The 27,395-nt window shown below is 38.0% G+C and overlaps 41 non-coding genes across 41 annotated transcripts; all 41 read left to right on the top strand.

Moving 5' to 3' along the window:
• The first annotated feature begins 136 nt into the window (after positions 1-136).
• trnac-gca (transfer RNA cysteine (anticodon GCA)) lies at positions 137-208 on the top strand. The gene has a single exon. It is a non-coding gene; the product is annotated as a tRNA-Cys (tRNA).
• A 423-nt stretch (positions 209-631) lies between these two features.
• Positions 632-703, top strand: trnac-gca (transfer RNA cysteine (anticodon GCA)). Its single transcript has one exon. It is a non-coding gene; the product is annotated as a tRNA-Cys (tRNA).
• A 424-nt stretch (positions 704-1,127) lies between these two features.
• Positions 1,128-1,199, top strand: trnac-gca (transfer RNA cysteine (anticodon GCA)). The gene has a single exon. It is a non-coding gene; the product is annotated as a tRNA-Cys (tRNA).
• Positions 1,200-1,972: 773 nt separating this feature from the next.
• trnac-gca (transfer RNA cysteine (anticodon GCA)) lies at positions 1,973-2,044 on the top strand. The gene has a single exon. It is a non-coding gene; the product is annotated as a tRNA-Cys (tRNA).
• A 422-nt stretch (positions 2,045-2,466) lies between these two features.
• Positions 2,467-2,538, top strand: trnac-gca (transfer RNA cysteine (anticodon GCA)). Its single transcript has one exon. It is a non-coding gene; the product is annotated as a tRNA-Cys (tRNA).
• Positions 2,539-2,964: 426 nt separating this feature from the next.
• Positions 2,965-3,036, top strand: trnac-gca (transfer RNA cysteine (anticodon GCA)). Its single transcript has one exon. It is a non-coding gene; the product is annotated as a tRNA-Cys (tRNA).
• A 425-nt stretch (positions 3,037-3,461) lies between these two features.
• Positions 3,462-3,533, top strand: trnac-gca (transfer RNA cysteine (anticodon GCA)). Its single transcript has one exon. It is a non-coding gene; the product is annotated as a tRNA-Cys (tRNA).
• Positions 3,534-3,956: 423 nt separating this feature from the next.
• On the top strand, positions 3,957-4,028 carry trnac-gca (transfer RNA cysteine (anticodon GCA)). Its single transcript has one exon. It is a non-coding gene; the product is annotated as a tRNA-Cys (tRNA).
• A 421-nt stretch (positions 4,029-4,449) lies between these two features.
• Positions 4,450-4,521, top strand: trnac-gca (transfer RNA cysteine (anticodon GCA)). Its single transcript has one exon. It is a non-coding gene; the product is annotated as a tRNA-Cys (tRNA).
• Positions 4,522-4,945: 424 nt separating this feature from the next.
• trnac-gca (transfer RNA cysteine (anticodon GCA)) lies at positions 4,946-5,017 on the top strand. Its single transcript has one exon. It is a non-coding gene; the product is annotated as a tRNA-Cys (tRNA).
• Positions 5,018-5,440: 423 nt separating this feature from the next.
• Positions 5,441-5,512, top strand: trnac-gca (transfer RNA cysteine (anticodon GCA)). Its single transcript has one exon. It is a non-coding gene; the product is annotated as a tRNA-Cys (tRNA).
• Positions 5,513-5,934: 422 nt separating this feature from the next.
• On the top strand, positions 5,935-6,010 carry trnac-gca (transfer RNA cysteine (anticodon GCA)). The gene has a single exon. It is a non-coding gene; the product is annotated as a tRNA-Cys (tRNA).
• A 418-nt stretch (positions 6,011-6,428) lies between these two features.
• Positions 6,429-6,500, top strand: trnac-gca (transfer RNA cysteine (anticodon GCA)). The gene has a single exon. It is a non-coding gene; the product is annotated as a tRNA-Cys (tRNA).
• Positions 6,501-6,920: 420 nt separating this feature from the next.
• Positions 6,921-6,992, top strand: trnac-gca (transfer RNA cysteine (anticodon GCA)). The gene has a single exon. It is a non-coding gene; the product is annotated as a tRNA-Cys (tRNA).
• A 422-nt stretch (positions 6,993-7,414) lies between these two features.
• On the top strand, positions 7,415-7,486 carry trnac-gca (transfer RNA cysteine (anticodon GCA)). The gene has a single exon. It is a non-coding gene; the product is annotated as a tRNA-Cys (tRNA).
• Positions 7,487-7,908: 422 nt separating this feature from the next.
• Positions 7,909-7,980, top strand: trnac-gca (transfer RNA cysteine (anticodon GCA)). Its single transcript has one exon. It is a non-coding gene; the product is annotated as a tRNA-Cys (tRNA).
• A 423-nt stretch (positions 7,981-8,403) lies between these two features.
• On the top strand, positions 8,404-8,475 carry trnac-gca (transfer RNA cysteine (anticodon GCA)). Its single transcript has one exon. It is a non-coding gene; the product is annotated as a tRNA-Cys (tRNA).
• A 419-nt stretch (positions 8,476-8,894) lies between these two features.
• trnac-gca (transfer RNA cysteine (anticodon GCA)) lies at positions 8,895-8,966 on the top strand. Its single transcript has one exon. It is a non-coding gene; the product is annotated as a tRNA-Cys (tRNA).
• Positions 8,967-9,390: 424 nt separating this feature from the next.
• trnac-gca (transfer RNA cysteine (anticodon GCA)) lies at positions 9,391-9,462 on the top strand. The gene has a single exon. It is a non-coding gene; the product is annotated as a tRNA-Cys (tRNA).
• A 422-nt stretch (positions 9,463-9,884) lies between these two features.
• Positions 9,885-9,956, top strand: trnac-gca (transfer RNA cysteine (anticodon GCA)). Its single transcript has one exon. It is a non-coding gene; the product is annotated as a tRNA-Cys (tRNA).
• A 423-nt stretch (positions 9,957-10,379) lies between these two features.
• trnac-gca (transfer RNA cysteine (anticodon GCA)) lies at positions 10,380-10,451 on the top strand. The gene has a single exon. It is a non-coding gene; the product is annotated as a tRNA-Cys (tRNA).
• Positions 10,452-11,099: 648 nt separating this feature from the next.
• trnac-gca (transfer RNA cysteine (anticodon GCA)) lies at positions 11,100-11,171 on the top strand. Its single transcript has one exon. It is a non-coding gene; the product is annotated as a tRNA-Cys (tRNA).
• A 696-nt stretch (positions 11,172-11,867) lies between these two features.
• Positions 11,868-11,939, top strand: trnac-gca (transfer RNA cysteine (anticodon GCA)). The gene has a single exon. It is a non-coding gene; the product is annotated as a tRNA-Cys (tRNA).
• Positions 11,940-12,357: 418 nt separating this feature from the next.
• trnac-gca (transfer RNA cysteine (anticodon GCA)) lies at positions 12,358-12,429 on the top strand. Its single transcript has one exon. It is a non-coding gene; the product is annotated as a tRNA-Cys (tRNA).
• A 422-nt stretch (positions 12,430-12,851) lies between these two features.
• trnac-gca (transfer RNA cysteine (anticodon GCA)) lies at positions 12,852-12,923 on the top strand. Its single transcript has one exon. It is a non-coding gene; the product is annotated as a tRNA-Cys (tRNA).
• Positions 12,924-13,346: 423 nt separating this feature from the next.
• trnac-gca (transfer RNA cysteine (anticodon GCA)) lies at positions 13,347-13,418 on the top strand. Its single transcript has one exon. It is a non-coding gene; the product is annotated as a tRNA-Cys (tRNA).
• A 423-nt stretch (positions 13,419-13,841) lies between these two features.
• Positions 13,842-13,913, top strand: trnac-gca (transfer RNA cysteine (anticodon GCA)). Its single transcript has one exon. It is a non-coding gene; the product is annotated as a tRNA-Cys (tRNA).
• Positions 13,914-14,334: 421 nt separating this feature from the next.
• trnac-gca (transfer RNA cysteine (anticodon GCA)) lies at positions 14,335-14,406 on the top strand. Its single transcript has one exon. It is a non-coding gene; the product is annotated as a tRNA-Cys (tRNA).
• Positions 14,407-15,382: 976 nt separating this feature from the next.
• On the top strand, positions 15,383-15,454 carry trnac-gca (transfer RNA cysteine (anticodon GCA)). Its single transcript has one exon. It is a non-coding gene; the product is annotated as a tRNA-Cys (tRNA).
• A 427-nt stretch (positions 15,455-15,881) lies between these two features.
• trnac-gca (transfer RNA cysteine (anticodon GCA)) lies at positions 15,882-15,953 on the top strand. Its single transcript has one exon. It is a non-coding gene; the product is annotated as a tRNA-Cys (tRNA).
• A 1,023-nt stretch (positions 15,954-16,976) lies between these two features.
• Positions 16,977-17,048, top strand: trnac-gca (transfer RNA cysteine (anticodon GCA)). The gene has a single exon. It is a non-coding gene; the product is annotated as a tRNA-Cys (tRNA).
• Positions 17,049-17,471: 423 nt separating this feature from the next.
• Positions 17,472-17,543, top strand: trnac-gca (transfer RNA cysteine (anticodon GCA)). Its single transcript has one exon. It is a non-coding gene; the product is annotated as a tRNA-Cys (tRNA).
• An 892-nt stretch (positions 17,544-18,435) lies between these two features.
• trnac-gca (transfer RNA cysteine (anticodon GCA)) lies at positions 18,436-18,507 on the top strand. The gene has a single exon. It is a non-coding gene; the product is annotated as a tRNA-Cys (tRNA).
• A 424-nt stretch (positions 18,508-18,931) lies between these two features.
• On the top strand, positions 18,932-19,003 carry trnac-gca (transfer RNA cysteine (anticodon GCA)). The gene has a single exon. It is a non-coding gene; the product is annotated as a tRNA-Cys (tRNA).
• An 864-nt stretch (positions 19,004-19,867) lies between these two features.
• On the top strand, positions 19,868-19,939 carry trnac-gca (transfer RNA cysteine (anticodon GCA)). Its single transcript has one exon. It is a non-coding gene; the product is annotated as a tRNA-Cys (tRNA).
• A 426-nt stretch (positions 19,940-20,365) lies between these two features.
• trnac-gca (transfer RNA cysteine (anticodon GCA)) lies at positions 20,366-20,437 on the top strand. Its single transcript has one exon. It is a non-coding gene; the product is annotated as a tRNA-Cys (tRNA).
• Positions 20,438-21,464: 1,027 nt separating this feature from the next.
• On the top strand, positions 21,465-21,536 carry trnac-gca (transfer RNA cysteine (anticodon GCA)). Its single transcript has one exon. It is a non-coding gene; the product is annotated as a tRNA-Cys (tRNA).
• A 425-nt stretch (positions 21,537-21,961) lies between these two features.
• trnac-gca (transfer RNA cysteine (anticodon GCA)) lies at positions 21,962-22,033 on the top strand. Its single transcript has one exon. It is a non-coding gene; the product is annotated as a tRNA-Cys (tRNA).
• Positions 22,034-22,982: 949 nt separating this feature from the next.
• On the top strand, positions 22,983-23,054 carry trnac-gca (transfer RNA cysteine (anticodon GCA)). Its single transcript has one exon. It is a non-coding gene; the product is annotated as a tRNA-Cys (tRNA).
• A 422-nt stretch (positions 23,055-23,476) lies between these two features.
• Positions 23,477-23,548, top strand: trnac-gca (transfer RNA cysteine (anticodon GCA)). Its single transcript has one exon. It is a non-coding gene; the product is annotated as a tRNA-Cys (tRNA).
• A 426-nt stretch (positions 23,549-23,974) lies between these two features.
• Positions 23,975-24,046, top strand: trnac-gca (transfer RNA cysteine (anticodon GCA)). The gene has a single exon. It is a non-coding gene; the product is annotated as a tRNA-Cys (tRNA).
• Positions 24,047-27,395: the final 3,349 nt, after the last annotated feature.

Below are 27,395 nucleotides of genomic sequence, written 5' to 3'. Positions count from 1 at the left end.
ATTTTTTGCCCAACTTGAAATTACTTTACCTAGGTATGTTTTCAGAGAAAAGGTGTTCTTTATCAGTTTTTGTTGATCTCCAGCTATAATGTCCCTTATTAGACCATTTTTCCACCTTTAGATAGTTTCTAGCAGAGGGGGTATAGCTCAGTGGTAGAGCATTTGACTGCAGATCAAGAGGTCCCAGGTTCAAATCCTGATGCCCCCTTAAAATCAAGTGCTTTCAAGTAGTATTTTGAGGGTAGAGCACTCTTTTTTTAGAATATGTTACTCAGTGAAAGATGTCCCTTATTAGACAATTTCTCACGTTCAAATCCTGGCACCCCCTTGAAATCAAGTGCTTTCTAAGTGTATCTTGAGAGAGGGAGTGCTGCTTTTTTGGTTATGTTACTCAGTCTAAAATGTCCCTCATTCAATGTTTTTTCTCTGTCAGACAGTTCCTAACAGAGGTGGAAGTGCAACAGACTTCAGATCAATAGGTCTCAGATTGTAATTTTTTTGTCAACTTGAAATCAAATACTTTACCTAGGTATGTTTTCAGAGAAAAGGTGTTCTTTATCAGTTTTTGTTGATCTCCAGCTATAATGTCCCTTATTAGACCATTTTTCCACCTTTAGATAGTTTCTAGCAGAGGGGTATAGCTCAGTGGTAGAGCATTTGACTGCAGATCAAGAGGTCCCAGGTTCAAATCCTGATGCCCCCTTAAAATCAAGTGCTTTCAAAGAGTATTTTGAGGGTAGAGCACTCTTTTTTTTAGAATATGTTACTCAGTGAAAAATGTCCCTTATTAGACAATTTCTCACTTTCAAATCCTGGCACCCCTTTGAAATCAAGTGCTTTCTAAGTGTATCTTGAGAGAGGGAGTGCTGCTTTTTTGGTTATGTTACTCAGTCTAAAATGTCCCTCATTCAATGTTTTTTCTCTGTCAGACAGTTCCTAACAGAGGTGGAAGTGCAACAGACTTCAGATCAACAGGTCTCAGATTGTAATTTTTGGTCATCTTGAAATCAAATACTTTACCTAGGTATGTTTTCAGAGAAAAGGTGTTCTTTATCAGTTTTTGTTGATCTCCAGCTATAATGTCCCTTATTAGACCATTTTTCCACCTTTAGATAGTTTGTAGCAGAGTGGGTATAGCTCAGTGGTAGAGCATTTGACTGCAGATCAAGAGGTCCCAGGTTCAAATCCTGATGCCCCCTTAAAATCAAGTGCTTTCAAAGAGTATTTTGAGGGTAGAGCACTCTTTTTTTAGAATATGTTACTCAGTGAAAGATGTCCCTTATTAGACAATTTCTCACGTTCAAATCCTGGCACCCCTTGAAATCAAGTGCTTTCTAAGTGTATCTTGAGAGAGGGAGTGCTGCTTTTTTGGTTATGTTACTCAGTCTAAAATGTCCCTCATTCAATGTGTTTTCTCTGTCAGACAGTTCCTAACAGAGGTGGAAGTGCAACAGACTTCAGATCAATAGGTCTCAGATTGTAATTTTTTTGTCAACTTGAAATCAAATACTTTACCTTTTTCAAAGAAAATGTTTTCTTTATGTTTACTGATCTCTAAAATGTCCCTTATTAGACATTTTCAATGTTTTTTTGACTGCAGATCAAGTTCAGAGAATCAGTTCTGCTAAAATGTCCCTCAACAGAGAACAGTTCTAGGAAGGTGGAAGATCAATGGTCTCAGATTGTAATTTTTTTGTCAACTTGACTAAGAGGGCTCAGAACATTTGACTGTTCAAAATCTTTTTCAAATAGTATTTTGTCAAAAATGTCTTCAAATCAAATACTTTCTGTCAGTTTTCAAAGTGTTCTTTGTTAGTGCTTTAGGTCTCAGATTGTTTTTTGTCAACTTGAAATCAAATACTTTACCTAGGTATGTTTTCAGAGAAAATGTGTTCTTTATCAGTTTTTGTTGATCTCCAGCTATAATGTCCCTTATTAGACCATTTTTCCACCTTTAGATAGTTTCTAGCAGAGGGGTATAGCTCAGTGGTAGAGCATTTGACTGCAGATCAAGAGGTCCCAGGTTCAAATCCTGATGCCCCCTTAAAATCAAGTGCTTTCAAAGAGTATTTTGAGGGTAGAGCACTCTTTTTTTTAGAATATGTTACTCAGTGAAAGATGTCCCTTATTAGACAATTTCTCACGTTCAAATCCTGGCACCCCTTGAAATCAAGTGCTTTCTAAGTGTATCTTGAGAGAGGGAGTGCTGCTTTTTTGGTTATGTTACTCAGTCTAAAATGTCCCTCATTCAATGTTTTTCTCTGTCAGACAGTTCCTAACAGAGGTGGAAGTGCAACAGACTTCAGATCAATAGGTCTCAGATTGTAATTTTTTTGTCAACTTGAAATCAAATACTTTACCTAGGTATGTTTTCAGAGAAAATGTGTTCTTTATCAGTTTTTGTTGATCTCCAGCTATAATGTCCCTTATTAGACCATTTTCCCACCTTTAGATAGTTTCTAGCAGAGGGGTATAGCTCAGTGGTAGAGCATTTGACTGCAGATCAAGAGGTCCCAGGTTCAAATCCTGGTGCCCCCTTAAAATCAAGTGCTTTCAAATAGTATTTTGAGGGTAGAGCACTCTTTTTTTTTAGAATATGTTACTCAGTGAAAAATGTCCCTTATTAGACAATTTCTCACGTTCAAATCCTGGCACCCCCTTTAAATCAAGTGCTTTCTAAGTGTATCTTGAGAGAGGGAGTGCTGCTTTTTTGGTTATGTTACTCATTCTAAAATGTCCCTCATTCAATGTTTTTTCTCTGTCAGACAGTTCCTAACAGAGGTGGAAGTGCAACAGACTTCAGATCAATAGGTCTCAGATTGTAATTTTTTTGTCAACTTGAAATCAAATACTTTACCTAGGTATGTTTTCAGAGAAAAGGTGTTCTTTATCAGTTTTTGTTGATCTCCAGCTATAATGTCCCTTATTAGACCATTTTTCCACCTTTAGATAGTTTCTAGCAGAGGGGGTATAGCTCAGTGGTAGAGCATTTGACTGCAGATCAAGAGGTCCCAGGTTCAAATCCTGATGCCCCCTTAAAATCAAGTGCTTTCAAAGAGTATTTTGAGGGTAGAGCACTCTTTTTTTTTTAGAATATGTTACTCAGTGAAAGATGTCCCTTATTAGACAATTTCTCACGTTCAAATCCTGGCACCCCCTTGAAATCAAGTGCTTTCTAAGTGTATCTTGAGAGAGGGAGTGTGCTTTTTTGGTTATGTTACTCAGTCTAAAATGTCCCTCATTCAATGTTTTTCTCTGTCAGACAGTTCCTAACAGAGGTGGAAGTGCAACAGACTTCAGATCAATAGGTCTCAGATTGTAATTTTTTTGTCAACTTGAAATCAAATACTTTACCTAGGTATGTTTTCAGAGAAAATGGTGTTCTTTATCAGTTTTTGTTGATCTCCAGCTATAATGTCCCTTATTAGACCATTTTTCCACCTTTAGATAGTTTCTAGCAGAGGGGTATAGCTCAGTGGTAGAGCATTTGACTGCAGATCAAGAGGTCCCAGGTTCAAATCCTGATGCCCCCTTAAAATCAAGTGCTTTCAAAGAGTATTTTGAGGGTAGAGCACTCTTTTTTTTTTAGAATATGTTACTCAGTGAAAGATGTCCCTTATTAGACAATTTCTCACGTTCAAATCCTGGCACCCCTTGAAATCAAGTGCTTTCTAAGTGTATCTTGAGAGAGGGAGTGCTGCTTTTTGGTTATGTTACTCAGTCTAAAATGTCCCTCATTCAATGTTTTTCTCTGTCAGACAGTTCCTAACAGAGGTGGAAGTGCAACAGACTTCAGATCAATAGGTCTCAGATTGTAATTTTTTTGTCAACTTGAAATCAAATACTTTACCTAGGTATGTTTTCAGAGAAAATGTGTTCTTTATCAGTTTTTGTTGATCTCCAGCTATAATGTCCCTTATTAGACCATTTTTCCACCTTTAGATAGTTTCTAGCAGAGGGGTATAGCTCAGTGGTAGAGCATTTGACTGCAGATCAAGAGGTCCCAGGTTCAAATCCTGATGCCCCCTTAAAATCAAGTGCTTTCAAAGTATTTTGAGGGTAGAGCACTCTTTTTTTAGAATATGTTACTCAGTGAAAGATGTCCCTTATTAGACAATTTCTCACGTTCAAATCCTGGCACCCCCTTGAAATCAAGTGCTTTCTAAGTGTATCTTGAGAGAGGGAGTGCTGCTTTTTTGGTTATGTTACTCAGTCTAAAATGTCCCTCATTCAATGTTTTTTCTCTGTCAGACAGTTCCTAACAGAGGTGGAAGTGCAACAGACTTCAGATCAATAGGTCTCAGATTGTAATTTTTTTGTCAACTTGAAATCAAATACTTTACCTAGGTATGTTTTCAGAGAAAATGTGTTCTTTATCAGTTTTTGTTGATCTCCAGCTATAATGTCCCTTATTAGACCATTTTTCCACCTTTAGATAGTTTCTAGCAGAGGGGTATAGCTCAGTGGTAGAGCATTTGACTGCAGATCAAGAGGTCCCAGGTTCAAATCCTGATTCCTCCTTAAAATCAAGTGCTTTCAAAGAGTATTTTGAGGGTAGAGCACTCTTTTTTTTAGAATATGTTACTCAGTGAAAGATGTCCCTTATTAGACAATTTCTCACGTTCAAATCCTGGCACCCCTTGAAATCAAGTGCTTTCTAAGTGTATCTTGAGAGAGGGAGTGCTGCTTTTTTGGTTATGTTACTCAGTCTAAAATGTCCCTCATTCAATGTTTTTTCTCTGTCAGACAGTTCCTAACAGAGGTGGAAGTGCAACAGACTTCAGATCAATAGGTCTCAGATTGTAATTTTTTTGTCAACTTGAAATCAAATACTTTACCTAGGTATGTTTTCAGAGAAAATGTGTTCTTTATCAGTTTTTGTTGATCTCCAGCTATAATGTCCCTTATTAGACCATTTTTCCACCTTTAGATAGTTTCTAGCAGAGGGGGTATAGCTCAGTGGTAGAGCATTTGACTGCAGATCAAGAGGTCCCAGGTTCAAATCCTGATGCCCCCTTAAAATCAAGTGCTTTCAAATAGTATTTTGAGGGTAGAGCACTCTTTTTTTTAGAATATGTTACTCAGTGAAAAATGTCCCTTATTAGACAATTTCTCACGTTCAAATCCTGGCACCCCCTTTAAATCAAGTGCTTTCTAAGTGTATCTTGAGAGAGGGAGTGCTGCTTTTTTGGTTATGTTACTCAGTCTAAAATGTCCTCATTCAATGTTTTTCTCTGTCAGACAGTTCCTAACAGAGGTGGAAGTGCAACAGACTTCAGATCAATAGGTCTCAGATTGTAATTTTTTTGTCAACTTGAAATCAAATACTTTACCTAGGTATGTTTTCAGAGAAAAGGTGTTCTTTATCAGTTTTTGTTGATCTCCAGCTATAATGTCCCTTATTAGACCATTTTTCCACCTTTAGATAGTTTCTAGCAGAGGGGGTATAGCTCAGTGGTAGAGCATTTGACTGCAGATCAAGAGGTCCCAGGTTCAAATCCTGATGCCCCCTTAAAATCAAGTGCTTTCAAATAGTATTTTGAGGGTAGAGCACTCTTTTTTTAGAATATGTTACTCAGTGAAAGATGTCCCTTATTAGACAATTTCTCACGTTCAAATCCTGGCACCCCCTTGAAATCAAGTGCTTTCTAAGTGTATCTTGAGAGAGGGAGTGCTGCTTTTTTGGTTATGTTACTCAGTCTAAAATGTCCCTCATTCAATGTTTTTTCTCTGTCAGACAGTTCCTAACAGAGGTGGAAGTGCAACAGACTTCAGATCAATAGGTCTCAGATTGTAATTTTTTTGTCAACTTGAAATCAAATACTTTACCTAGGTATGTTTTCAGAGAAAATGTGTTCTTTATCAGTTTTTGTTGATCTCCAGCTATAATGTCCCTTATTAGACCATTTTTCCACCTTTAGATAGTTTCTAGCAGAGGGGGTAAAGCTCAGTGGTAGAGCATTTGACTGCAGATCATGAGGTCCCAGGTTCAAATCCTGATGCCCCCTTAAAATCAAGTGCTTTCAAATAGTATTTTGAGGGTAGAGCACTCTTTTTTTTAGAATATGTTACTCAGTGAAAAATGTCCCTTATTAGACAATTTCTCACGTTCAAATCCTGGCACCCCTTGAAATCAAGTGCTTTCTAAGTGTATCTTGAGAGAGGGAGTGCTGCTTTTTTGTTATGTTACTCAGTCTAAAATGTCCCTCATTCAATGTTTTTCTCTGTCAGACAGTTCCTAACAGAGGTGGAAGTGCAACAGACTTCAGATCAACAGGTCTCAGATTGTAATTTTTTGTCATCTTGAAATCAAATACTTTACCTAGGTATGTTTTCAGAGAAAAGGTGTTCTTTATCAGTTTTTGTTGATCTCCAGCTATAATGTCCCTTATTAGACCATTTTTCCACCTTTAGATAGTTTCTAGCAGAGGGGTATAGCTCAGTGGTAGAGCATTTGACTGCAGATCAAGAGGTCCCAGGTTCAAATCCTGATGCCCCCTTAAAATCAAGTGCTTTCAAATAGTATTTTGAGGGTAGAGCACTCTTTTTTTAGAATATGTTACTCAGTGAAAATGTCCCTTATTAGACAATTTCTCACGTTCAAATCCTGGCACCCCTTGAAATCAAGTGCTTTCTAAGTGTATCTTGAGAGAGGGAGTGCTGCTTTTTTGGTTATGTTACTCAGTCTAAAATGTCCCTCATTCAATGTTTTTCTCTGTCAGACAGTTCCTAACAGAGGTGGAAGTGCAACAGACTTCAGATCAATAGGTCTCAGATTGTAATTTTTTTGTCAACTTGAAATCAAATACTTTACCTAGGTATGTTTTCAGAGAAAATGTGTTCTTTATCAGTTTTTGTTGATCTCCAGCTATAATGTCCCTTATTAGACCATTTTTCCACCTTTAGATAGTTTCTAGCAGAGGGGTATAGCTCAGTGGTAGAGCATTTGACTGCAGATCAAGAGGTCCCAGGTTCAAATCCTGATGCCCCCTTAAAATCAAGTGCTTTCAAATAGTATTTTGAGGGTAGAGCACTCTTTTTTTTTTAATATGTTACTCAGTGAAAGATGTCCCTTATTAGACAATTTCTCACGTTCAAATCCTGGCACCCCTTGAAATCAAGTGCTTTCTAAGTGTATCTTGAGAGAGGGAGTGCTGCTTTTTTGGTTATGTTACTCAGTCTAAAATGTCCCTCATTCAATGTTTTTCTCTGTCAGACAGTTCCTAACAGAGGTGGAAGTGCAACAGACTTCAGATCAATAGGTCTCAGATTGTAATTTTTTTGTCAACTTGAAATCAAATACTTTACCTAGGTATGTTTTCAGAGAAAATGTGTTCTTTATCAGTTTTTGTTGATCTCCAGCTATAATGTCCCTTATTAGACCATTTTTCCACCTTTAGATAGTTTCTAGCAGAGGGGTATAGCTCAGTGGTAGAGCATTTGACTGCAGATCAAGAGGTCCCAGGTTCAAATCCTGATGCCCCCTTAAAATCAAGTGCTTTCAAATAGTATTTTGAGGGTAGAGCACTCTTTTTTTAGAATATGTTACTCAGTGAAAGATGTCCCTTATTAGACAATTTCTCACGTTCAAATCCTGGCACCCCCTTGAAATCAAGTGCTTTCTAAGTGTATCTTGAGAGAGGGAGTGCTGCTTTTTTGGTTATGTTACTCAGTCTAAAATGTCCCTCATTCAATGTTTTTCTCTGTCAGACAGTTCCTAACAGAGGTGGAAGTGCAACAGACTTCAGATCAATAGGTCTCAGATTGTAATTTTTTTGTCAACTTGAAATCAAATACTTTACCTAGGTATGTTTTCAGAGAAAATGTGTTCTTTATCAGTTTTTGTTGATCTCCAGCTATAATGTCCCTTATTAGACCATTTTTCCACCTTTAGATAGTTTCTAGCAGAGGGGTATAGCTCAGTGGTAGAGCATTTGACTGCAGATCAAGAGGTCCCAGGTTCAAATCCTGATGCCCCCTTAAAATCAAGTGCTTTCAAATAGTATTTTGAGGGTAGAGCACTCTTTTTTTAGAATATGTTACTCAGTGAAAGATGTCCCTTATTAGACAATTTCTCACGTTCAAATCCTGGCACCCCCTTGAAATCAAGTGCTTTCTAAGTGTATCTTGAGAGAGGGAGTGCTGCTTTTTTGGTTATGTTACTCAGTCTAAAATGTCCCTCATTCAATGTTTTTCTCTGTCAGACAGTTCCTAACAGAGGTGGAAGTGCAACAGACTTCAGATCAATAGGTCTCAGATTGTAATTTTTTTGTCAACTTGAAATCAAATACTTTACCTAGGTATGTTTTCAGAGAAAATGTGTTCTTTATCAGTTTTTGTTGATCTCCAGCTATAATGTCCCTTATTAGACAATTTTTCCACCTTTAGATAGTTTCTAGCAGAGGGGGTATAGCTCAGTGGTAGAGCATTTGACTGCAGATCAAGAGGTCCCAGGTTCAAATCCTGATGCCCCCTTAAAATCAAGTGCTTTCAAAGAGTATTTTGAGGGTAGAGCACTCTTTTTTTTAGAATATGTTACTCAGTGAAAAATGTCCCTTATTAGACAATTTCTCACTTTCAAATCCTGGCACCCCTTTGAAATCAAGTGCTTTCTAAGTGTATCTTGAGAGAGGGAGTGCTGCTTTTTTGGTTATGTTACTCAGTCTAAAATGTCCCTCATTCAATGTTTTTCTCTGTCAGACAGTTCCTAACAGAGGTGGAAGTGAAGACTTCAGATCAATAGGTCTCAGATTGTAATTTTTTTGTCAACTTGAAATCAAATACTTTACCTAGGTATGTTTTCAGAGAAAATGTGTTCTTTATCAGTTTTTGTTGATCTCCAGCTATAATGTCCCTTATTAGACATTTTTCCACCTTTAGATAGTTTCTAGCAGAGGGGTATAGCTCAGTGGTAGAGCATTTGACTGCAGATCAAGAGGTCCCAGGTTCAAATCCTGATGCCCCCTTAAAATCAAGTGCTTTCAAATAGTATTTTGAGGGTAGAGCACTCTTTTTTTAGAATATGTTACTCAGTGAAAGATGTCCCTTATTAGACAATTTCTCACGTTCAAATCCTGGCACCCCCTTGAAATCAAGTGCTTTCTAAGTGTATCTTGAGAGAGGGAGTGCTGCTTTTTTGGTTATGTTACTCAGTCTAAAATGTCCCTCATTCAATGTTTTTTCTCTGTCAGACAGTTCCTAACAGAGGTGGAAGTGCAACAGACTTCAGATCAATAGGTCTCAGATTGTAATTTTTTTGTCAACTTGAAATCAAATACTTTACCTAGGTATGTTTTCAGAGAAAATGTGTTCTTTATCAGTTTTTGTTGATCTCCAGCTATAATGTCCCTTATTAGACCATTTTTCCACCTTTAGATAGTTTCTAGCAGAGGGGGTATAGCTCAGTGGTAGAGCATTTGACTGCAGATCAAGAGGTCCCAGGTTCAAATCCTGATGCCCCCTTAAAATCAAGTGCTTTCAAAGAGTATTTTGAGGGTAGAGCACTATTTTTTAGAATATGTTACTCAGTGAAAGATGTCCCTTATTAGACAATTTCTCACGTTCAAATCCTGGCACCCCCTTGAAATCAAGTGCTTTCTAAGTGTATCTTGAGAGAGGGAGTGCTGCTTTTTTGGTTATGTTACTCAGTCTAAAATGTCCCTCATTCAATGTTTTTCTCTGTCAGACAGTTCCTAACAGAGGTGGAAGTGCAACAGACTTCAGATCAATAGGTCTCAGATTGTAATTTTTTTGTCAACTTGAAATCAAATACTTTACCTAGGTATGTTTTCAGAGAAAATGTGTTCTTTATCAGTTTTTGTTGATCTCCAGCTATAATGTCCCTTATTAGACCATTTTTCCACCTTTAGATAGTTTCTAGCAGAGGGGGTATAGCTCAGTGGTAGAGCATTTGACTGCAGATCAAGAGGTCCCAGGTTCAAATCCTGATGCCCCCTTAAAATCAAGTGCTTTCAAATAGTATTTTGAGGGTAGAGCACTCTTTTTTTAGAATATGTTACTCAGTGAAAGATGTCCCTTATTAGACAATTTCTCACGTTCAAATCCTGGCACCCCCTTGAAATCAAGTGCTTTCTAAGTGTATCTTGAGAGAGGGAGTGCTGCTTTTTTGGATATGTTACTCAGTCTAAAATGTCCCTCATTCAATGTTTTTTCTCTGTCAGACAGTTCCTAACAGAGGTGGAAGTGCAACAGACTTCAGATCAACAGGTCTCAGATTGTAATTTTTTGTCATCTTGAAATCAAATACTTTACCTAGGTATGTTTTCATAGAAAAGGTGTTCTTTATCAGTTTTTGTTGATCTCCAGCTATAATGTCCCTTATTAGACCATTTTTCCACCTTTAGATAGTTTCTAGCAGAGGGGGTATAGCTCAGTGGTAGAGCATTTGACTGCAGATCAAGAGGTCCCAGGTTCAAATCCTGATGCCCCCTTAAAATCAAGTGCTTTCAAATAGTATTTTGAGGGTAGAGCACTCTTTTTTTAGAATATGTTACTCAGTGAAAAATGTCCCTTATTAGACAATTTCTCACGTTCAAATCCTGGCACCCCCTTGAAATCAAGTGCTTTCTAAGTGTATCTTGAGAGAGGGAGTGCTGCTTTTTTGGATATGTTACTCAGTCTAAAATGTCCCTCATTCAATAGTTTTTCTCTGTCAGACAGTTCCTAACAGAGGTGGAAGTGCAACAGACTTCAGATCAATAGGTCTCAGATTGTAATTTTTTTGTCAACTTGAAATCAAACACTTTATGGGTATGTTTTCAAAGAGAGAGTTTTCTGTATTAGGTTATGTTGATCACATGCTAAAATCTCCCTTATTAGACAATTTTTTTCAACTGAAATCAAGTACTTTCTCAGAGAATCAAATACTTTAACAGTAGGAGGTGGAAGTGCAACAGACTTTCAGAGAAAATCTTTTGTGTCAAATCTTTATCAGTTTTTTGTTGATCAAGACTATGAAATCAAATACTTTACCTAGGTATGTTTTTAGAGAAAATGTGTTCTTTATCAGTTTTTGTTGATCTCCAGCTATAATGTCCCTTATTAGACAATTTTTCCACCTTTAGATAGTTTCTAGCAGAGGGGGTATAGCTCAGTGGTAGAGCATTTGACTGCAGATCAAGAGGTCCCAGGTTCAAATCCTGATGCCCCCTTAAAATCAAGTGCTTTCAAAGAGTATTTTGAGGGTAGAGCACTCTTTTTTTTTTAGAATATGTTACTCAGTGAAAGATGTCCCTTATTAGACAATTTCTCACGTTCAAATCCTGGCACCCCCTTGAAATCAAGTGCTTTCTAAGTGTATCTTGAGAGAGGGAGTGCTGCTTTTTTGGTTATGTTACTCAGTCTAAAATGTCCCTCATTCAATGTTTTTTCTGTCAGACAGTTCCTAACAGAGGTGGAAGTGCAACAGACTTCAGATCAATAGGTCTCAGATTGTAATTTTTTTGTCAACTTGAAATCAAATACACTTTAATGTTTTCAAAGAGCAATCAAATTTTCTTTTAGGTTATTGTTGATCACATGCTAAAATGTCCCTTATTAGACAATGGATCAAATCCTGGCAATCCCCCATGAAATCAAGTACTTTCTCAGTGTTTCTTGAGAGAGGCTTTTTCAAGAGTGCAGTCTAAAATGTCCCTCATTCAATGTTTTTTCTCTGTTTTCAGAGGTGAAGTGCAAAGACTTCAGATCAAGAGGTCTCAGGTTGTAAAATTTTTGTCAACTTGAAATCAAATTTATGTTTTCAAAGATGTTCTTTATCAGTTTTGTTGATCTATAATGTCCCTGTCCCTTATTAGACCATTTTCCCACCTTTAGATAGTTTCTAGACAATTTTCCAGTTTCTAGCAGGGGGTATAGCTCAGTGGTAGAGCATTTGACTGCAGATCAAGAGGTCCCAGGTTCAAATCCTGATGCCCCCTTAAATCAAGTGCTTTCAAAGAGTATTTTGAGGGTAGAGCACTCTTTTTTAGAATATGTTACTCAGTGAAAGATGTCCCTTATTAGACAATTTCTCACGTTCAAATCCTGGCACCCCTTGAAATCAAGTGCTTTCTAAGTGTATCTTGAGAGAGGGAGTGCTGCTTTTTTGGTTATGTTACTCAGTCTAAAATGTCCCTCATTCAATGTTTTTCTCTGTCAGACAGTTCCTAACAGAGGTGGAAGTGCAACAGACTTCAGATCAACAGGTCTCAGATTGTAATTTTTTGTCATCTTGAAATCAAATACTTTACCTAGGTATGTTTTCAGAGAAAAGGTGTTCTTTATCAGTTTTTGTTGATCTCCAGCTATAATGTCCCTTATTAGACCATTTTTCCACCTTTAGATAGTTTCTAGCAGAGGGGTATAGCTCAGTGGTAGAGCATTTGACTGCAGATCAAGAGGTCCCAGGTTCAAATCCTGATGCCCCCTTAAAATCAAGTGCTTTCAAAGAGTATTTTGAGGGTAGAGCACTATTTTTTAGAATATGTTACTCAGTGAAAGATGTCCCTTATTAGACAATTTCTCACGTTCAAATCCTGGCACCCCTTGAAATCAAGTGCTTTCTAAGTGTATCTTGAGAGAGGGAGTGCTGCTTTTTTGGTTATGTTACTCAGTCTAAAATGTCCCTCATTCAATGGTTTTTCTCTGTCAGACAGTTCCTAACAGAGGTGGAAGTGCAACAGACTTCAGATCAATAGGTCTCAGATTGTAATTTTTTTGTCAACTTGAAATCAAATACTTTACCTAGGTATGTTTTCAGAGAAAATGTGTTCTTTATCAGTTTTTGTTGATCTCCAGCTATAATGTCCCTTATTAGACCATTTTCCCACCTTTAGATAGTTTCTAGCAGAGGGGGTATAGCTCAGTGGTAGAGCATTTGACTGCAGATCAAGAGGTCCCAGGTTCAAATCCTGATGCCCCCTTAAAATCAAGTGCTTTCAAAGAGTATTTTGAGGGTAGAGCACTCTTTTTTTAGAATATGTTACTCAGTGAAAGATGTCCCTTATTAGACAATTTCTCACGTTCAAATCCTGGCACCCCCTTGAAATCAAGTGCTTTCTAAGTGTATCTTGAGAGAGGGAGTGCTGCTTTTTTGGTTATGTTACTCAGTCTAAAATGTCCCTCATTCAATGGTTTTTCTCTGTCAGACAGTTCCTAACAGAGGTGGAAGTGCAACAGACTTCAGATCAACAGGTCTCAGATTGTAATTTTTTGTCATCTTGAAATCAAATACTTTACCTAGGTATGTTTTCATAGAAAAGGTGTTCTTTATCAGTTTTTGTTGATCTCCAGCTATAATGTCCCTTATTAGACCATTTTTCCACCTTTAGATAGTTTCTAGCAGAGGGGGTATAGCTCAGTGGTAGAGCATTTGACTGCAGATCAAGAGGTCCCAGGTTCAAATCCTGATGCCCCCTTAAAATCAAGTGCTTTCAAAGAGTATTTGAGGGTAGAGCACTCTTTTTTTTTTAGAATATGTTACTCAGTGAAAGATGTCCCTTATTAGACAATTTCTCACGTTCAAATCCTGGCACCCCTTGAAATCAAGTGCTTTCTAAGTGTATCTTGAGAGAGGGAGTGCTGCTTTTTTGGTTATGTTACTCAGTCTAAAATGTCCCTCATTCAATGGTTTTTCTCTGTCAGACAGTTCCTAACAGAGGTGGAAGTGCAACAGACTTCAGATCAATAGGTCTCAGATTGTAATTTTTTTGTCAACTTGAAATCAAATACTTTACCTAGGTATGTTTTCAGAGAAAATGTGTTCTTTATCAGTTTTTGTTGATCTCCAGCTATAATGTCCCTTATTAGACCATTTTCCACCTTTAGATAGTTTCTAGCAGAGGGGTATAGCTCAGTGGTAGAGCATTTGACTGCAGATCAAGAGGTCCCAGGTTCAAATCCTGATGCCCCCTTAAAATCAAGTGCTTCAAAGAGTATTTTGAGTAGAGCACTCTTTTTTTAGAATATGTTACTCAGTGAAAGATGTCCCTTATTAGACAATTTCTCACGTTCAAATCCTGGCACCCCCTTGAAATCAAGTGCTTTCTAAGTGTATCTTGAGAGAGGGAGTGCTGCTTTTTTGGTTATGTTACTCAGTCTAAAATGTCCCTCATTCAATGTTTTTTCTCTGTCAGACAGTTCCTAACAGAGGTGGAAGTGCAACAGACTTCAGATCAATAGGTCTCAGATTGTAATTTTTTTGTCAACTTGAAATCAAATACTTTACCTAGGTATGTTTTCAGAGAAAATGTGTTCTTTATCAGTTTTTGTTGATCTCCAGCTATAATGTCCCTTATTAGACCATTTTTCCACCTTTAGATAGTTTCTAGCAGAGGGGGTATAGCTCAGTGGTAGAGCATTTGACTGCAGATCAAGAGGTCCCAGGTTCAAATCCTGATGCCCCCTTAAAATCAAGTGCTTTCAAAGAGTATTTTGAGGGTAGAGCACTCTTTTTTTAGAATATGTTACTCAGTGAAAGATGTCCCTTATTAGACAATTTCTCACGTTCAAATCCTGGCACCCCCTTGAAATCAAGTGCTTTCTAAGTGTATCTTGAGAGAGGGAGTGCTGCTTTTTTGGTTATGTTACTCAGTCTAAAATGTCCCTCATTCAATGGTTTTTCTCTGTCAGACAGTTCCTAACAGAGGTGGAAGTGCAACAGACTTCAGATCAATAGGTCTCAGATTGTAATTTTTTTGTCAACTTGAAATCAAACACTTTATGGGTATGTTTTCAGAGAAAATGTGTTCTTTATCAGTTTTTGTTGATCTCCAGTATAATGTTTATTAGACCATTTTTCCACCTTTATCTAGCAGAGGGGGTATAGCTCAGCTAAAATTTGACTGCAGATCAAGAGGTCCCAGGTTCATCCTGACAATTTCTCAGGATCAAATCCTGGCGCCCCCATGAAATCAAGTACTTTCTCAGTGTTTCTTGAGAGAGGGAGTGCTCTGCTAAAATGTCCCTCATTAGATGTTTTTTCTCTCAGTTGAACAGTTCCTAGCAGAGGTGGAAGTGCAATAGACTTCACATCAAGAGGGCTCAGGTTCAAAATCTTTTGTCAACTTGAAATCAAATACGTCATGGGTATGTTTTCAAAGAGAGAGTGTTCTTTGTTAGGTTATGTTTCTAAGATCTTGAGAGAGGGAGTGCCATCTATAAAATGTCCCTCATTCAATGTTTTTCTCTGTCAGACAATTTTTCATGAAGTGCAAACTTCAGATCAATGGTCTCAGATTGTAATTTTTTTGTCAACTTGAAATCAAATACTTTACCTAGGTATGTTTTCAGAGAAAATGTGTTCTTTATCAGTTTTTGTTGATCTCCAGCTATAATGTCCCTTATTAGACAATTTTTCCACCTTTAGATAGTTTCTAGCAGAGGGGGTATAGCTCAGTGGTAGAGCATTTGACTGCAGATCAAGAGGTCCCAGGTTCAAATCCTGATGCCCCCTTAAAATCAAGTGCTTTCAAAGAGTATTTTGAGGGTAGAGCACTCTTTTTTTAGAATATGTTACTCAGTGAAAGATGTCCCTTATTAGACAATTTCTCACGTTCAAATCCTGGCACCCCCTTGAAATCAAGTGCTTTCTAAGTGTATCTTGTGTATGAGAGGGAGTGCTGCTTTTTTGGTTATGTTACTCAGTCTAAAATGTCCCTCATTCAATGGTTTTTCTCTGTCAGACAGTTCCTAACAGAGGTGGAAGTGCAACAGACTTCAGATCAATAGGTCTCAGATTGTAATTTTTTTGTCAACTTGAAATCAAATACTTTACCTAGGTATGTTTTCAGAGAAAATGTGTTCTTTATCAGTTTTTGTTGATCTCCAGCTATAATGTCCCTTATTAGACCATTTTCCCACCTTTAGATAGTTTCTAGCAGAGGGGTATAGCTCAGTGGTAGAGCATTTGACTGCAGATCAAGAGGTCCCAGGTTCAAATCCTGATGCCCCCTTAAAATCAAGTGCTTTCAAAGAGTATTTTGAGGGTAGAGCACTCTTTTTTTAGAATATGTTACTCAGTGAAAGATGTCCCTTATTAGACAATTTCTCACGTTCAAATCCTGGCACCCCCTTGAAATCAAGTGCTTTCTAAGTGTATCTTGAGAGAGGGAGTGCTGCTTTTTTGGTTATGTTACTCAGTCTAAAATGTCCCTCATTCAATGGTTTTTCTCTGTCAGACAGTTCCTAACAGAGGTGGAAGTGCAACAGACTTCAGATCAATAGGTCTCAGATTGTAATTTTTTTGTCAACTTGAAATCAAATACTTTACCTAGGTATGTTTTCAGAGAAAAGTTTTCTTTATCAGTTTTTGTTGATCTCCAGCTATAATGTCCCTTATTAGACAATTTTCCCACCTTTAGATAGTTTCTAGCAGAGGGGTATGAAATCATTTGACTGTCACCCAGGTTTCTCAGTGTTTCAAAGAGTATTTTGAGGGTAGAGCACTCTTTTTTTTAGGTTACTCAGTGTCCCTCTTTCTCACGCAAATAAAATCAAGTCCTTTCAAGTGTATCTTGATGTTTTTTTGGTTATGTTACTCAGTCTAAAATGTCCCTCTTCAATGTTTTTCTCTGTCAGACAGTTCCTAGCAGAGGTGGAAGTGCAATAGACTTCACATCAAGAGGGCTCAGGTTCAAAATCTTTTGTCAACTTGAAATCAAATACGTCATGGGTATGTTTTCAAAGAGAGAGTGTTCTTTGTTAGGTTATGTAGATCGCCATCTATAATGTGTTATTCAATGCTTTTTTGGTTTTTTCTCTAAAATGTCCCTCATTCAATGGTTTTTCTCTGTCAGATTAGACAATTTTTCATTCAGATCAAAGGTCTCAGATTGTAATTTTTTGTCAACTTGAAATCAAATACTTTACCTAGGTATGTTTTCAGAGAAAATGTGTTCTTTATCAGTTTTTGTTGATCTCCAGCTATAATGTCCCTTATTAGACAATTTTTCCACCTTTAGATAGTTTCTAGCAGAGGGGGTATAGCTCAGTGGTAGAGCATTTGACTGCAGATCAAGAGGTCCCAGGTTCAAATCCTGATGCCCCCTTAAAATCAAGTGCTTTCAAAGAGTATTTTGAGGGTAGAGCACTCTTTTTTTAGAATATGTTACTCAGTGAAAGATGTCCCTTATTAGACAATTTCTCACGTTCAAATCCTGGCACCCCCTTGAAATCAAGTGCTTTCTAAGTGTATCTTGAGAGAGGGAGTGCTGCTTTTTTGGTTATGTTACTCAGTCTAAAATGTCCCTCATTCAATGGTTTTTCTCTGTCAGACAGTTCCTAACAGAGGTGGAAGTGCAACAGACTTCAGATCAATAGGTCTCAGATTGTAATTTTTTTGTCAACTTGAAATCAAATACTTTACCTAGGTATGTTTTCAGAGAAAATGTGTTCTTTATCAGTTTTTGTTGATCTCCAGCTATAATGTCCCTTATTAGACCATTTTTCCACCTTTAGATAGTTTCTAGCAGAGGGGTATAGCTCAGTGGTAGAGCATTTGACTGCAGATCAAGAGGTCCCAGGTTCAAATCCTGATGCCCCCTTAAAATCAAGTGCTTTCAAAGAGTATTTTGAGGGTAGAGCACTCTTTTTTTAGAATATGTTACTCAGTGAAAGATGTCCCTTATTAGACAATTTCTCACGTTCAAATCCTGGCACCCCTTGAAATCAAGTGCTTTCTAAGTGTATCTTGAGAGAGGGAGTGCTGCTTTTTTGGTTATGTTACTCAGTCTAAAATGTCCCTCATTCAATGGTTTTTCTCTGTCAGACAGTTCCTAACAGAGGTGGAAGTGCAACAGACTTCAGATCAATAGGTCTCAGATTGTAATTTTTTTGTCAACTTGAAATCAAACACTTTATGGGTATGTTTTCAAAAAGAGTTTTCTTTATTTTTTGTTGATCAATAATGTCTAAAATCCACCTTTAAATTTCTCAGGATCACCTGGCCCCCCATGAAATCAAGTGCTTTCTCAGTGTTTCTTGAGGAGGGAGCTCTCTTGTCCCTCATTAGATGTTTTTTCTCTCAGTGGAAGTGAACAGTTCCTAGCAGAGGTGGTAATTTTTTTCAATTGATTACTTTACATCAAGAGGTTTCTTTATCAGGTTCAAAATCTTTTGTCAACCCCTTGAAATCAAGTACTCAGTGGTAGAGCATTTCTATGTTTTCAAAGAGAGAGTGTTCTTTGTTAGGTTATGTAGATCAGTCTATAATGTCCCTTATTAGACAATTTTTCTATGATCAAATTCCTAACAGAGGTGGAAGTGCAACAGACTTCAGATCAATAGGTCTCAGATTGTAATTTTTTTGTCAACTTGAAATCAAATACTTTACCTAGGTATGTTTTCAGAGAAAATGTGTTCTTTATCAGTTTTTGTTGATCTCCAGCTATAAGTCCCTTATTAGACAATTTTCCACCTTTAGATAGTTTCTAGCAGAGGGGTATAGCTCAGTGGTAGAGCATTTGACTGCAGATCAAGAGGTCCCAGGTTCAAATCCTGATGCCCCCTTAAAATCAAGTGCTTTCAAAGAGTATTTTGAGGGTAGAGCACTCTTTTTTTAGAATATGTTACTCAGTGAAAGATGTCCCTTATTAGACAATTTCTCACGTTCAAATCCTGGCACCCCCTTGAAATCAAGTGCTTTCTAAGTGTATCTTGAGAGAGGGAGTGCTGCTTTTTTGGTTATGTTACTCAGTCTAAAATGTCCCTCATTCAATGGTTTTTCTCTGTCAGACAGTTCCTAACAGAGGTGGAAGTGCAACAGACTTCAGATCAATAGGTCTCAGATTGTAATTTTTTTGTCAACTTGAAATCAAATACTTTACCTAGGTATGTTTTCAGAGAAAATGTGTTCTTTATCAGTTTTTGTTGATCTCCAGCTATAATGTCCCTTATTAGACCATTTTCCCACCTTTAGATAGTTTCTAGCAGAGGGGGTATAGCTCAGTGGTAGAGCATTTGACTGCAGATCAAGAGGTCCCAGGTTCAAATCCTGATGCCCCCTTAAAATCAAGTGCTTTCAAAGAGTATTTTGAGGGTAGAGCACTCTTTTTTTTAGAATATGTTACTCAGTGAAAGATGTCCCTTATTAGACAATTTCTCACGTTCAAATCCTGGCACCCCTTGAAATCAAGTGCTTTCTAAGTGTATCTTGAGAGAGGGAGTGCTGCTTTTTTGGTTATGTTACTCAGTCTAAAATGTCCCTCATTCAATGGTTTTTCTCTGTCAGACAGTTCCTAACAGAGGTGGAAGTGCAACAGACTTCAGATCAATAGGTCTCAGATTGTAATTTTTTTGTCAACTTGAAATCAAATACTTTACTTTACTTTATCAGTTTTTGTTGGTATGTTTTCAAAGAGAAAGAGGGGTTTTCTTTATCAGTTTTTGTTGATCACCAGCTAAAATGTCCCTTATTATTCTCAGGATCAAATCCTGGCGCCCCAGAAATCAAGTCTTTCTAGAGTGTTGACTTGAGAGAGAGGTCCCAGGTTCAAATGCTCTGCTAAAATGTCCCTCATTCAAAGATGTTTTTAGAGCTCTCTGTTTTTAGAACAGTTCCTAACAGAAAGTGCCCTTATTCAGATCAAGAGGTCTCAGGTTCAAATCTTTTTGTCAACTTGAAATCAAATACTTTACCTAGGTATGTTTTCAGAGAGGGAGTGTTCTTTATTAGGTTATGTTATCTCAGTTGTCCCTTATTAGACAATTTTTCATGATCAGAGGTGGAAGTGCAACAGACTTCAGATGAAATCAAATACTTTACCTAGGTATGTTTTCAGAGAAAATGTGTTCTTTATCAGTTTTTGTTGATCTCCAGCTATAATGTCCCTTATTAGACAATTTTCCACCTTTAGATAGTTTCTAGCAGAGGGGTATAGCTCAGTGGTAGAGCATTTGACTGCAGATCAAGAGGTCCCAGGTTCAAATCCTGATGCCCCCCCCCTAAAATCAAGTGCTTTCAAAGAGTATTTTGAGGGTAGAGCACTCTTTTTTAGAATATGTTACTCAGTGAAAGATGTCCCTTATTAGACAATTTCTCACGTTCAAATCCTGGCACCCCCTTGAAATCAAGTGCTTTCTAAGTGTATCTTGAGAGAGGGAGTGCTGCTTTTTTGGTTATGTTACTCAGTCTAAAATGTCCCTCATTCAATGGTTTTTCTCTGTCAGACAGTTCCTAACAGAGGTGGAAGTGCAACAGACTTCAGATCAATAGGTCTCAGATTGTAATTTTTTTGTCAACTTGAAATCAAATACTTTACCTAGGTATGTTTTCAGAGAAAATGTGTTCTTTATCAGTTTTTGTTGATCTCCAGCTATAATGTCCCTTATTAGACCATTTTCCCACCTTTAGATAGTTTCTAGCAGAGGGGGTATAGCTCAGTGGTAGAGCATTTGACTGCAGATCAAGAGGTCCCAGGTTCAAATCCTGATGCCCCCTTAAAATCAAGTGCTTTCAAAGAGTATTTTGAGGGTAGAGCACTCTTTTTTTTAGAATATGTTACTCAGTGAAAGATGTCCCTTATTAGACAATTTCTCACGTTCAAATCCTGGCACCCCCTTGAAATCAAGTGCTTTCTAAGTGTATCTTGAGAGAGGGAGTGCTGCTTTTTTGGTTATGTTACTCAGTCTAAAATGTCCCTCATTCAATGGTTTTTCTCTGTCAGACAGTTCCTAACAGAGGTGGAAGTGCAACAGACTTCAGATCAATAGGTCTCAGATTGTAATTTTTTTGTCAACTTGAAATCAAATACTTTACCTAGGTATGTTTTCAGAGAAAAGTTTTCTTTATCAGTTTTTGTTGATCTCCAGCTATAATGTCCCTTATTAGACCATTTTCCCACCTTTAGATAGTTTCAAGCAGAGGGGTATAGCTCAGTGGTATCAGCATTTGACTGCAGATCAAGAGGTCCCAGGTTCAAATCCTCTGCCCCTCACGTTCAAATTCAAGTGCCCTTATCATTTTTTTTGATGTTTTTCTCCCTCATCAATTTTTTCTCTGTCAGACAACATTGCTAACAGAAGTGCAACAGACTTCAGATCATAGGTCTCAGATTGTAATTTTTGAAAGAGTCCAAATACTTATTAGAGAAAATTTCTTTATCAGTTTTTGTTGATCTCAAATGCACCCCTTTGAAATCAAGTGCTTTCTCAGTGTGTATCAAGAGGTCCCAGGCTCAAATCCTGGTTTTTGGTCTTTTGTTACTTGAGTCTAAAATGTCCCTCATTAATGTTTTTCAAAGTCAGACAGTGTTCTAACAGAGGTTATGAAGTCTTAATTCCCAGACAGTTCCTTAGACAGGTTTTCAGATCAATAGGTCTCAGATTTTTTTTTTTGTCAACTTGAAATCAAATACTTTACCTAGGTATGTTTTCAGAGAAAATGTGTTCTTTATCAGTTTTTGTTGATCTCCAGCTATAATGTCCCTTATTAGACCATTTTTCCACCTTTAGATAGTTTCTAGCAGAGGGGTATAGCTCAGTGGTAGAGCATTTGACTGCAGATCAAGAGGTCCCAGGTTCAAATCCTGATGCCCCCTTAAAATCAAGTGCTTTCAAAGAGTATTTTGAGGGTAGAGCACTCTTTTTTTTAGAATATGTTACTCAGTGAAAAATGTCCCTTATTAGACAATTTCTCACGTTCAAATCCTGGCACCCCCTTGAAATCAAGTGCTTTCTAAGTGTATCTTGAGAGAGGGAGTGCTGCTTTTTTGGTTATGTTACTCAGTCTAAAATGTCCCTCATTCAATGGTTTTTCTCTGTCAGACAGTTCCTAACAGAGGTGGAAGTGCAACAGACTTCAGATCAATAGGTCTCAGATTGTAATTTTTTTGTCAACTTGAAATCAAATACTTTACCTAGGTATGTTTTCAGAGAAAATGTGTTCTTTATCAGTTTTTGTTGATCTCCAGCTATAATGTCCCTTATTAGACCATTTTTCCACCTTTAGATAGTTTCTAGCAGAGGGGGTATAGCTCAGTGGTAGAGCATTTGACTGCAGATCAAGAGGTCCCAGGTTCAAATCCTGATGCCCCCTTAAAATCAAGTGCTTTCAAAGAGTATTTTGAGGGTAGAGCACTCTTTTTTTAGAATATGTTACTCAGTGAAAGATGTCCCTTATTAGACAATTTCTCACGTTCAAATCCTGGCACCCCTTGAAACAAGTGCTTTCTAAGTGTATCTTGAGAGAGGGAGTGCTGCTTTTTTGGTTATGTTACTCAGTCTAAAATGTCCCTCATTCAATGGTTTTTCTCTGTCAGACAGTTCCTAACAGAGGTGGAAGTGCAACAGACTTCAGATCAATAGGTCTCAGATTGTAATTTTTTTGTCAACTTGAAATCAAATACTTTACCTAGGTATGTTTTCAGAGAAAATGTGTTCTTTATCAGTTTTTGTTGATCTCCAGCTATAATGTCCCTTATTAGACAATTTTTCCACCTTTAGATAGTTTCTAGCAGAGTACTTTCTCAGTGGTAGAGCATTTGACTGCAGATCAAGAGGTCCCAGGTTCAAATCCTGTGCCCCATTAAAATCAAGTTTTCAAAGAGTTTTTGAGGGTAGAACACTCTTTTTTTAGAAGATGTTACTCAGTGAAAGATGTCCCTCATTAGACAATTTCTCACGTTCAAATCTTTTGCAACTTGAAATCAAGTGCTTTCTATGGGTATCTTTTCAAAGAGAGTGCTGTTTTTTTTGGTTTTGTTACTTTAAAATGTCCCTAGCAGAGGGGTAAAATCATTTTGACTGCAGATCAATAGTGTTCTGTTAGGTTTCCCATCTATAATGTCCCTTATTAGACAATTCCTTCATGATCAAATCCTTCAGATCAATAGGTCTCAGATTGTAATTTTTTTGTCAACTTGAAATCAAATACTTTACCTAGGTATGTTTTCAGAGAAAATGTGTTCTTTATCAGTTTTTGTTGATCTCCAGCTATAATGTCCCTTATTAGACAATTTTTCCACCTTTAGATAGTTTCTAGCAGAGGGGGTATAGCTCAGTGGTAGAGCATTTGACTGCAGATCAAGAGGTCCCAGGTTCAAATCCTGATGCCCCCTTAAAATCAAGTGCTTTCAAAGTATTTTGAGGGTAGAGCACTCTTTTTTTAGAATATGTTACTCAGTGAAAGATGTCCCTTATTAGACAATTTCTCACGTTCAAATCCTGGCACCCCCTTGAAATCAAGTGCTTTCTAAGTGTATCTTGAGAGAGGGAGTGCTGCTTTTTTGGTTATGTTACTCAGTCTAAAATGTCCCTCATTCAATGGTTTTTCTCTGTCAGACAGTTCCTAACAGAGGTGGAAGTGCAACAGACTTCAGATCAATAGGTCTCAGATTGTAATTTTTTTGTCAACTTGAAATCAAATACTTTACCTAGGTATGTTTTCAGAGAAAATGTGTTCTTTATCAGTTTTTGTTGATCTCCAGCTATAATGTCCCTTATTAGACCATTTTCCCACCTTTAGATAGTTTCTAGCAGAGGGGGTATAGCTCAGTGGTAGAGCATTTGACTGCAGATCAAGAGGTCCCAGGTTCAAATCCTGATGCCCCCTTAAAATCAAGTGCTTTCAAAGAGTATTTTGAGGGTAGAGCACTCTTTTTTTTTAGAATATGTTACTCAGTGAAAGATGTCCCTTATTAGACAATTTCTCACGTTCAAATCCTGGCACCCCCTTGAAATCAAGTGCTTTCTAAGTGTATCTTGAGAGAGGGAGTGCTGCTTTTTTGGTTATGTTACTCAGTCTAAAATGTCCCTCATTCAATGGTTTTTCTCTGTCAGACAGTTCCTAACAGAGGTGGAAGTGCAACAGACTTCAGATCAATAGGTCTCAGATTGTAATTTTTTTGTCAACTTGAAATCAAATACTTTACCTAGGTATGTTTTCAGAGAAAATGTGTTCTTTATCAGTTTTTGTTGATCTCCAGCTATAATGTCCCTTATTAGACAATTTTTCCACCTTTAGATAGTTTCTAGCAGAGGGGGTATAGCTCAGTGGTAGAGCATTTGACTGCAGATCAAGAGGTCCCAGGTTCAAATCCTGATGCCCCCTTAAAATCAAGTGCATTCAAAGAGTATTTTGAGGGTAGAGCACTCTTTTTTTAGAATATGTTACTCAGTGAAAGATGTCCCTTATTAGACAATTTCTCACGTTCAAATCCTGGCACCCCCTTGAAATCAAGTGCTTTCTAAGTGTATCTTGAGAGAGGGAGTGCTGCTTTTTTGGTTATGTTACTCAGTCTAAAATGTCCCTCATTCAATAGTTTTTCTCTGTCAGACAGTTCCTAACAGAGGTGGAAGTGCAACAGACTTCAAATCCTGATGCCCCCTTAAAATCAAGTGCTTTCAAATAGTATTTTGAGGGTAGACAGACAATGGCTGCTTTCCAAACATGTAAAAGACAACCCTCTCCCCTCAGCCCTCAAATTAAGTGGACACTTCTGATTGCATATCATGATGTATGATGATTGCATATCATGATGTTGACACTTTCAGGCCAAGGGGCGAAGGAAGGAAATTCAAATGGACCACCCTTGCCTGGAAATTCATCACTTCACAGTTGTGTCAACATGGATCCACGGGTAGCTGTTGTGTGTGTGCTTTATGTGCCCTACAGTTACATATTATTGCATTTCATATCTTGGCTAGAAGACAACACAACCGCAGACATCGAAAGTAGCCATCCGATGATATCAGGTAAATCCAAAATTACAATATCTGATTTCAGGGAAAGTAGTATGCTCTAGCTATCGTTTCAAAAGCTAACCAAACAAAAACAACATTACTTTTACGATACGTGTTTGTACCATCGTGCATTAGTTGCACAATTTGTAACTGATTTACATTAGTTTTTACTTACACTTGTATGTTGACTTCTCCATATTGATGTTAGTTTTAAGTTTTGGCTGTGGATGTACAATCATTGCAAATTGAATTATGGGGTGTTTTAGGCCCCAAGTGAGATAGCACAACACACAAGGAAGAACGTCTTGTGAACAGGTCAGGGTTCAAGAACAGTTGAAACTGGAGCAGCAGCATGACCAGGTGGATTGGGGACAGCCAGGAGTCATCGGGCCAGGTAGTCCTGAGGCATGATCCTAAGGCTCACGTCCTCCGAGAGGGAGCATACTTAAATTCGCCTTGAGGAACACCGAAACGTAAAATTGATTTGTCAGAGGACAAACCATCCACAAAGACGAACTGATATCTTTCCGACAGATCAAGATCTAAACCAGGCAAGCACTTGTCTATGTAGACCAATCTCTCCAAAACAATATGGTGTCAAATGAAGCACTAAGGTCTAGGAGCACGAGGACAGATGCAGAGCCTTAAGTCTGACACCATTAAAAGGTAATTTACCATCTTCACGTGTGCAGCAATGAAGGGGTCTAAAACCAGACTGAAGTGTTATACATTATATACATTATTTGTCTTCGGGAAGGCAGTGAGCTGCTTCACAACAGCTTTTTCAAAATATTTTGAGAGGAATGGCCAATAGTTTTTTTTACATTTTCAGGGTCAAGGTTTGGCTTTTTCAAGAGAGGCTTTATTACTGCCACTTTTAGTGAGTGTGGTACACATCCGGTGGATAGGGAGATATTTATTGTGTTCAACATAGGAGGGCCAAGCACAGGAAGTAGCTCTTTCAGTAGTTTAGTTGGAATAGGTTCCAGTTTGCAGCTTGAAGGTTTAGAGGCCATGACTATTTTCATGAATGCAATACAGGGCTAAAAAATTGGAGTGTCTCCATTGATCCTAGGTTCTGGCGGTTCTGTGCAGACTCAGGACAACTGAGCATTAGTTCAAAGAGTCCGTAGTTTGCTTTCTAATGATCATGATCTTTTCTTTAAAGTTCATGAATTCATCACTGCTGAAGTAAATACCATCCTCTCTTGGGAAATGCTGCTTTTTAGTTTGCTTTGTGACAGTATCAAACATTTATTTTGGATTGTTCTTATTCTCCTCAATTAGGTTGGAAAAATTGGATGATCGAGCAGCACGGAACTGTCTTTCCAAGCTAGTCTGAAGACTTCTAGTTTAGGGGGGGGCGCCATTTCCATTCCAATTTTCTGGAATCTGGTTTCAGGGCTGGTTTCAGGGCTCTGGTATTTTCTGTATACCAGGGAGCTACTTTCTTGTGACAAATGTTTTTTGTTTTTGGGATGCAACTGTATCTAGGGTGTTATGCAAGGTTACATTTAGATCCTCAGTTAGGTGGTTAACCGATGTTTGTACTCCGACGACCTTGGGTAGATGGAGGGAGTCTGGAAGGGCATCTAGGAATTTTGTCTGAGAATTTATAGCATGGCTTTTGATGATCCTTAGTTGGGGTCTGAGCAGATTATTTATTGTGATTGCAAAAGTAATAAGATAGTTCAAGATTATGAGGAAAACATTTAGATCCACAAAATGTATTGCACGGGACAAAACCAGATCCAGGGTATGACTGTGGTATTGAGTAGGTCCGGACACATGTTGGACAAAACTCATTGAGTCGATGATGGCTCCGAAAGCCTTTTGTAGTGGGTCTGTGGACTTTTCCATTTGAACATTGTAAGTAAATTACAGTAAATTCATCAGGCTTGAGCCATGTTTCAGTCAGGCCATTCACATCAATATTATGATCAGTGATTAGTTAATTGACTATGACTGCTTTGGAAGTGAGGGATCTAACATTAAGCAGACCTATTTTGAGATGTGAGATATCACAATCTTTCAATAATGGAGTCGCCAATGACTAAGGTTTTACATTTGTCAGAGCTAATGGTGTCTGGCTTCAGCGGCTCAGGCCCCGTAACGGGCGGAGAAGAGACCTGAGAAGGCCCAGCCTCTGTCTCTCATTGCTTAATGGGGAGAACCGGTTGAACCGGTTGAAAGTTTGTCGGCTGAATGAGCGACACCAGTTGAGCATTCAAACAGCATTTCCAGAAGGAAATGTAGGAAAGGTGCGGGGAGGGGGATTTACACTACTATCTGTAATTACTGGTGGCAGAGATGCTGTTTCATAATTTCCTACACTTAAATTGCCCTTGCCTAATGATTGCATCTGAAACCGGGCTTGCAACACGGCTATCCTCACCATAAGGCGACAGTTCTCCTGTATATAATGAGTACAGCGACTGTAATTAGAAGGCATAGTGTTAATGTTCCTACTTTGCTTTTTCGGGGGGTGCGGGTCCTGCAGAATAATGTGCAGGTAAAGTATTTGGGGTGAAAAATTTATTGAAAAGAGTTGAGCGACCACTTACTATACACCATTAGACATTTTGTCAAACTGTATTATTCTTAGCTGTAAGCAGAAGGCTACCATATATTCATTGGTATTGGTTTGATTTTTAATAACAGGTTAGCCACGTATTAGTTCCTATTTCACCCCAGCGAGAGAGAGAGACAGAGAGAGA

This window comes from Oncorhynchus nerka, linkage group LG5 (genome assembly GCF_034236695.1).
Source record: "Oncorhynchus nerka isolate Pitt River linkage group LG5, Oner_Uvic_2.0, whole genome shotgun sequence".
Lineage (NCBI taxonomy): Eukaryota > Metazoa > Chordata > Actinopteri > Salmoniformes > Salmonidae > Oncorhynchus > Oncorhynchus nerka.
This window is presented reverse-complemented; position numbering and strand designations above follow the sequence as displayed.